The sequence below is a fragment of the Nelumbo nucifera genome, chromosome 6 (assembly GCF_055504915.1).
Source record: "Nelumbo nucifera cultivar China Antique chromosome 6, China Antique-T2T, whole genome shotgun sequence".
Taxonomy (NCBI): Eukaryota; Viridiplantae; Streptophyta; class Magnoliopsida; order Proteales; family Nelumbonaceae; genus Nelumbo; species Nelumbo nucifera.
Window position 1 is genome coordinate 35,564,735 of NC_142654.1, and position 8,473 is coordinate 35,573,207.

Sequence of the window (8,473 nt, forward strand, 5' to 3'; positions counted from 1 at the left end):
CTCGACCCATTGACAACCCTAAGTTCCTAGCAATAAAATTTAATTAGCCAATACCATGGTTTTCGAACCGCTGCTGACTCGGACGGCTCAGCCTGGGAACCGTCCAGGAAAGCAGTTGTATTTTACCCCAAATTCGATCTTTGGCCAAAAATCGATCAATAACCCGTTGACTCGAGCGATCAAACCGTCGACCTACTCAACAATTTATGGTTGTTTTTTATTTTTATTTTTAAAATTTTTATTGTTAGAACGGGCCATTCGTTTGAATTGAATGATCAAGAAAACAATGGGGTGCGACGTTCACGTAAAGATGGCAGCATAATCAATGAGAAGGCAGCAGCAATATGTGTATGTATTTTTTTAAATCAATTAATAGATCTTTGTATATTATAGTCTATTGATGTGTTAATTCATCTTATATAGTCTTGCTTTGAAATCAGCCCCAAATGTTTTGTTTTCCCTAGAAACCTCTTTCAACCTTTGTTTCATTTCAAGTATCATTGCCCCTTTTTGCTATATTTTTTGCTTTCAATTAAATGATAAGTTATATTGTAATTTTTAGGAACGCATGAAACAGTGTATGGGTGTGGTTGAGACTTCAGAAATTACACAAAATTCTTGGAAAAATGACGTCTTCTCCCAGTGAAAGGACCAGAAAAGAAGGGAAGGATTTGTTGCATGGGAAAGTATCCCACTTCTTCTAAATCATTTGATGCTCCGTCTTCTCAGTCAATGGATTGTGATGAAGAGTTTCAACAATTAAAGTAAAGTTTTACAGGATTAAGAGATGAAGTTAAAGGGCTACGAGGAATAGTTGCAAGCCTTGTGTCAATAATTGAAGGGCAAGTGCCTACGGAGCAAGTTGCAAATATATTAGGGGCAGCAAACCGCTTCATCAATCTTGAGGTTAATCGACTAAATTTACTGGAGTTTCTTTTTACAGTTTTTATAACTCATTTGTTAATTCCTTTTTTCTCAAATTGGAAGAGTTTATTCTTAAGGATATTTTATGCTAAATTTGTTTAGATTATCTTTATATAAACTGTTAGTTCATCAATTGTATATCCATCCATTATAACTACTAGACACCAATTAGAATGTCAAATGAAGAGTTCATCCTATAAAATTCGTACTTGATCGACTTGAGGCATGATGTATGTGAGCATTGACAATTCTGGATGGGTTGGGCAAGGTATACCCAGGTCAGAATTGGGACGAAGGCTCAAGGCCAAGATTAAAGCTTGATCTGTGCAAACTTGCACTAAAATTTGATGCAATCCAGTTGGGCTCAGTCTTGGTTTGGTCTTGGATTGGCTAATCAGTCTATACTAGGCTTAGACTATTTAAGGACTAAGCCTAGGCTAAAAAAGGTTGGGTCTGGAATCCAAACTTTGCGCTCAAGCCCAACCTAAGCCCAAAATTGTGGACTAAGTCAGTCTATGATCAGGTTGGGTCCACCCAAATTGCACCCCTAGGTTTTGATGGCCCATGCATGAGTTCACCCTCTTCCCCCTTTTCCTATAATTTTGTCTTCTATAGCTTGTCATGTCATAAAAATTGATACTTATTAGACTCTTTAAGTTTTCTATTACCAAAATAAATTAAAAAGAATTTTTTGTATGATATAATGACTATGATTTCTCCTATTTTTTCATTATTTTCCAAAGAGAGAAAAATGAGTAAAACCATAGGTAAAGTGACTCCAGAATTAATAATTTTGTCACTTGGCATTTAGTATCAGTCCCAAACTAAGACCTTTAAGTTTTCTATTACCAGAATAATTTTTGTCACTTGGCAGTTAGCATCAGTCCCAAACTAAGACACGAAATCAACCTTCTTGAAAAAACAGAATTAATAACTCCAAAGAAACAAGCCACTTGGAAGTTTAGCATCAGTTTCTTGGCACTTGGAATTTAGCATTAGCCGAAGCCACCTAGAAGCTACAATATTCTGTCTTGAGAAAACAAACCACCTAGCATCAGCCAAAGAAAAAGCCACTTGGCAGTTAGCATCATTGGTTTGATGCTATGTTCAGATAGGTCTACTGATGACCTTGCCCATGGTCATGGAAATTGAACTAGAGAGAGGTTTCAGAACTGCATTAGGTGACATAATAATCATGCAACTTCAGCTCTGTGTTGTATTCTTTAGTTTCTCTCTTGGGACAAGAGGCCATTATTTTGGGCGTACAGTCTTGGATGGGGGGTGGGGGCAAGTATAGAGCCACTAGGAGAGGCTTTGTGGTGCATCATGAAAAGTTTGCAGAGAATTACAAGATGTATTCAAGGAGTCATTTTGTGAAAGGAGTAGAGCTAACGATATTGCTGATAGCATATGAGATTTATGGAGCTGTAGCTACTGATTCTACTTCTTATATGCTTCTTACAAGTTCAATGTGGTTCTTGGTGGTTTCTTGGATGTTTGCCCCATTCCTTTCTAATCCTTCAGGTTTTGAGTGGCAAAAGATAGTGGAGGATTGGGAAGATTGGACTAAGTGAATAAGCAGCAGAGGTGATATTGGTGTCCCAGCAACCAAGAGTTGGGAGTCATGGTGGGATGAGGAACAAGAACACCTACAGTATGCTAGGCTCAGTGGACGGTTCTGGGAGATTGTTCTTTCTCTACGTTTCTTTATCTATCAGTATGGAATTGTACACCAACTTTGTCCACCAACAATAAAAGCATCAGTCTATGGTTTGTCCTGGATAGTCATTTTGGCCATGATGATCATCTTAAAGATTGTATCCATGGGTAGGAAGAAGTTTAGTGCAGATTACCAGTTGATGTTTAGACTGCTCAAGTTGTTCCTGTTTGTTGGGTCTATAGTAACTCTGGTCATCCTGTTTACATTCCATAGACTCACAGTAGGAGACATCATAGCCAGCCTATTGGCCTTCATGCCCACCTTAGAAAGTCTTGTTTGTTTTCTAATGTAATAATAATATTTTTTCTTGACAAATGTTGGTATTTTTATTATCAAAATATTCTTTGTTTAGATATGTTATGGTTTGAGATGTATACTAAGTTTGTATGTTTTTGGATAGGTTCCTGATGATGGCATGGACCCTCTTCAGTTTCTAGTCATAATATTAACAATCAAAATTGTAAGAATACAATTTAAATATTATTTTATTTTTGTTATTATATTGCATACAAACTTTAGTCTGGATCGAAAATTTATATTCTTTTATCTAAAACTTATAGAACTTTTCTATTATTTTTCTCACAGGTATACCGTATGGTGAAGCAAAGCATGTGATCATGTAATTTTGTACTTTTGATGGTAAAAGAATTTTGGAAGCAAATCTTTTTGTGATTTCTAGTGTTTAGTGTTGGGTTATTTGGAATTATGAAAGATATAAGTACATTATAGGATTGAGTACATCTTTCTTTTTGTGAAGAGGGATTGAGTAAAGCTTGTGATCATGGAGTTTTAAACTTTTTTTTTTTTTTGAAAGTTACGAAAAACTTCATTTATGATACTTGTACAGATACAATATGGATATTGTATAAATTATGTGCATATGGTTATATTCAATTAATGAAATGTCTTTTGTTACAAATCTATTTATCCATTAGATTTAGATTTGAAGGAAAATGTTTATATTAAATGATGGAAATTGATAAAATAGTCATTACAAAAGTAGTTAATAATGCCGACATATAGATCAACATGGTATTGTCGTAAACATCTATAATGACAAATCAAAATATCCAATATTGTCAAAATAAATATTAAATGGAACTTATATCCGACGGAAATATATTAACCGTTGTTGGTAGAGGTAATACAACTATACCGACAGAAATATCTATTACGACGGAAAATTTAACGTCGGTAAAGGTATTATATTTATACCGACAAAAATATCAGTCGCTGAAACCATGCTATGACGACGGTGAATCTGTTGCTATATGCTATTACAACGGATGGTGAATCTGTCGTAATATATTATTGCAACGAATGATGAATCTATCGCTATATGCTATTACAACTGTCAGTTTAACTGTCGGTAAAGGCAATGCATCTATACTTATTACAATGAATCTGTCGCTATATGCTATATATTATAGCATCGAATGGCACATTAGGAATATCTACCGTATATTGATTCTCATTCTCAGAGTTTCTGCTTGCACAACATCTGGTCGGAAATTTTAAATCGTAAATCATAAAATTAATGGAGAAAAAAACATCTGGTCAGAAATTGGAATGGCGGATCAGCATGAAGAGGAATAGTGATTCTTATCGTTTCAATGGAGAAAAAAACAGTGAGCAGCGATGACAAGCGAAGCAGCAGCAGCTCAATGGTGTCGGCAACAGTGGAGGATGATGAAGCAGCAACAATGGAGGAGAATCAACGATGGAGCCGATGACTAGATCAAGAGGAGAAACGCAGAGCCGAGAGGTGATTTCTGAGAAAAAAAGTCTAAGAGACACTCTCAAGCTTATATAATGTTGGGGGGCAATTTTGAGATTTTCCTTTTTTATCTACTCACCCTTCACTCGGGAAACCAATTTACCCGAGTGTCGCAATGGTATTGTTTACCCGACCAACTGATACCCAGGAAAATTAAACTTGCCGTGGGTTCCACATAATTTTAGAATTCGAATACGGGTAAATTGGTCAATGGGATTGACCAAACTTTCCCCCCTCCACTTCAGTACTTCACGAAAAATGAACATGGCCTAAGTGATGAATTTGTGTAAGAATCTTTGGAGGTCTCCTATTTATAGAGGTTCCCTAGGCTATGTTTGATTTGAAGGAAAAAGTGGGGAAAGAAAGAGAAACCTTTACAAATCTTGTATGAGTTTCCCTGTCTTTCCCTATTTTTGCCTTCAAAGGGAAACTTTCCAGATTTAGGAAGGCAATCCCGAGCTTGTTGGACCCATGATTGGTAATTAAGCAGGTGAAGATTTTACCAGGTGTCCATGCGGTCATGTTGGTGTCGAGGATCTCTCTTCTTGTTTCTCCAAGAGTCCACATGTGAGTATGAGTTTAGCTACTCTCCTTTAGAAATTTTACTCTATGCAATTCTGAAGATATTCCACCAAAAAAACATCAAGTGTTTATGCAAGCTACAGGGCGTAAGGCAAATGGGTTGATATATACATAGGTGTGAGGCCAGATCATGGGGCTGCAATGAGGGGGAACGATTGACATCACAAGGTCATGAGAGCTTGTAACGTGAAACCAGGATGTTATAGTATGTTAATTGTCAAAGAACCATTAGGAGATCGTAGCACGGTATGTTGTGTGATGTCTTTCTGCACTAGGACAGTGGAAGAGCACCGAACGTATCCATGGAGAATAGATGCATTGGAAAAATCTCTTCTCCTGATCTGGAGTATTAGCTCCGATGAGTAGAAAGAAGCCATTCATGTGCGTTAGCGCCTGGTTTAACAATGGTGCTTTAGATCTGGTGTGAACACTGCATGTGGAGTTGGATATGGTAGGGCTGTATTGTAGAGTTGGATATCATTTTTTCTAAAATCAAACATCCTGCAAAATTTTTACATCAACCAAACATTAGAAAGAAAATTCTATTGGATAATAGGTCTCAACAAACAAATACAAACGCCCAAATTAAAAAAATAAAGTTTTCCTTTCTCATCCCATCCCTTCTCGGCAACCAAGCGGACCATCAATGTTATTGTTTCAACGCTTTGTCACAATGTCATTAGTTATGCATTGGCTATTTCCATAGATTATTCATCACAGGTGAATGATGATGTGATGTCAAATTCCATTTACTTAACATTAGCCACCATGGTTAATATAAGAAGTCAGGTCGGTAAGCACAATATCTTATTGCACGCTCAGATTTCCTATTCACTTTTTCTACAGATAAAGAGTGGCTCGTTATTGCATGCGTTAAAAAGGAGTTCAACTAATTCGCCGTTTCACTATTTTAATGTAGCCCTACTTATTGATAGAAGTAAATTCTATTAATAAAAGGGACACTTGTGAGTTGTGACTAGGTTATGGGTAGGCCATTGGCTTCCCTCTTGCGATGAGAAGACTCGTTTCAAAAATCCTTAACATAAACATTTGAATTAATTGACAGGATGAAAAACATTAAAAATTGGGTTCTAAATGGCCATCAAATGTGGTGTAATGATTCGGTACTACTATGGCTGCACGTTGGTTGAATGGCATCAAATGGTATTGATGAAGGTGGATTTGGCCCTTCAATGATATTCTGACACATGGCACCTAAGAACAAATAAGTGACACCTGGAACTGTTTTGGAAATAATTTGCCTTAGCCAAGTTGATGGTGTCCCACCTGTCGGCACAGGTGCGGCCTGGCCCTGGCACAGCCTAGCACAAGTACGAGCTGGCAGCCTGGCACAGGCGCAACCTGGCCCAGGCATGAGCTGGCAGCCTGGCCCAAGCGCAACCTGGCGGCCTGGCTTTGGCGCGACCTGGCACATGCACGAGTTGGAAGCCTGACACAAGCGCGAGTTGGTTGCCTGGCACAGGCGCGGCCTGGCCTAGGCACGAGCTGGCAGCCCGGCACATGCACGATCTAGCAACCTGGCATAGGCACGACCTGGCCCTGGCGCGAGCTGGCAGCCTGGCATAGGCACGAGCTGGCAGCCTGGCGCAGGCGCGACCTGGCCCTGGCGCGAGCTGACAGCCTGGCACAGGCACCGACCTGGCAACCTGCGAGACATGCTCACCGACAAATTCGACATGCATATCCTAACACTCCCACGATCCTTGGAAGTTGGCCCACGTGCCGAACGATCCGGAGGGTGGTCAACGTGCATGGTGGTTACCTCTAGGAATCTCGAACCACTTAGACGACATCATAGAAATCTCGGATATGGTGCATGAAGCCCACGCCAAACAATGCCTATATAAAGGCACCAAACCCAATGGCAAGAGCCGAGCAAGTAAGCAAGTAGGCAAATCCTAGCTCTCATACTTTATGATTTTCTAGCTCGCGGTCTACTATGAGGGTACTGACTTAAGCATCGGAGCGACCTCGCCGGGTTAGCCACCCCGGGTCCTCTGACATTTGGTTCCTTTCAGGTCTCTAAAGAGCAAGGAAGCTCGTCAATATAGCTCGCCACTAGGAAGCTTGGCACTAGACAGCTCGCCACCAGGCAGCTCAGCACTAGGCAGCTCGCCACCAGATAGCTCACCACCAAGCAGCTCATCAAGGTAGTTCGCCACCAGGCAGTTCACCACTAGGGAGCTCGCCACCAGGCAGTTCGCCACTAGGTAGCTCGCCACCAGACAACTCGCCATTAGGGAGCTCCACTTCAGCCTCTGAGTCATAGACCACTTGGGAGCATACGTCACTGACGAGGTACTTAGCCAAAAAATTTGATACATCACGAAAGAATCGATACTCCACCAAAAATCGATTCATCATTTGGCGCTGTCTGTGGGAAACACTAGAAAAAGCTAAGTTCTCCTCCTCAAAAAAGTTAAGTCCTCTTCTTCCAGAAAGCTAAGTCCTCATTTCTTAGAAACTAAAAGCTCTCGCTTTATAGTTTCCAGTTTTTATGAACTCAAAGACTATGCTGGGAGCTAACAGACTAAGCAGCTCTACCAACTTTACTTTCAATCCAGATAAAACCTCATTAGTCCTCTTCGTGAGGTCCCCTCTACAAAGATGTGCTCTTCGTGGCTTCCGTGGGAGTTGGCGGCCAACAGACTACATGGGCGCCCTTACTGGTCGAGCCTTCCAAGGCTCCCGTGTGAGCTGACGACCTAAAGTTAGTAGTGCTGCCCCCGAAGGTCGAGCTCCTAGTAGCTTCTTGTAGGGGTGGGTGACCGGCATTACGCGACCTGGCGGCTTGGCGCGGTCTAGCATGGCCTGGTGCGGCCTGCGCATGACCTAGCGTGGCCTGGCGTGGCCTGCGCGCAGCATGGCAGCCTTGCAGCCTGGCACACGCGACCTGGCACGGGCGCCGACTTGGCAGCCTGGCCCAGGCGCGAACTGATGAACTGATAAAAGACTTCCTCATCACATAAGACCCAGTCGTCTCTTCGGCATAGGCAAAATCAAGGAGAGTGGACTACGAGTCGCTCCCAAAGCTTAAGTGCTACAATGCTACGAGAGACCCAGTCGCCTCTTCGGCATGGGCAAGATCAAGGAGAGTGGACTACGAGTCGCTCCCAGAGACCTAAGGGACAAAATACCAAACTAGCGGAGACCTCCTCACCGCATAAAACCTAGTTCCCTCTTCGGCATGGGCAAAATCAAGGAGTGGACTATGAGTTGCTCCCGGAGCCTAAGGAATTGAATCGACGCTTACGAGCTCAACGAATTATTCATTCCGGGGCAAAAGGAGAAATCTACTCCCTTCGTCGAGTTACTTTTGGCTTGGGAGTGGGGGGCAAATTATGAGGGTGGATTTGGCCCTCCAATGATATTGTGACGCATGGCACCTAAGAACAACTAGATGACACTCGTAACCGCTTTGGAAACAACTTGCCTTAGCCAAGTTGATG

The 8,473-nt window shown here is 41.3% G+C and overlaps 1 long non-coding RNA gene across 1 annotated transcript; it reads left to right on the plus strand.

Moving 5' to 3' along the window:
* Positions 1-2,075: 2,075 nt before the first annotated feature.
* Positions 2,076-3,463, plus strand: LOC148790762 (uncharacterized). The gene is made up of 3 exons (XR_016077089.1): positions 2,076-2,932; positions 3,045-3,104; positions 3,230-3,463. It is a non-coding gene; the product is annotated as an uncharacterized LOC148790762 (long non-coding RNA).
* The last annotated feature ends 5,010 nt before the right edge of the window (positions 3,464-8,473 follow it).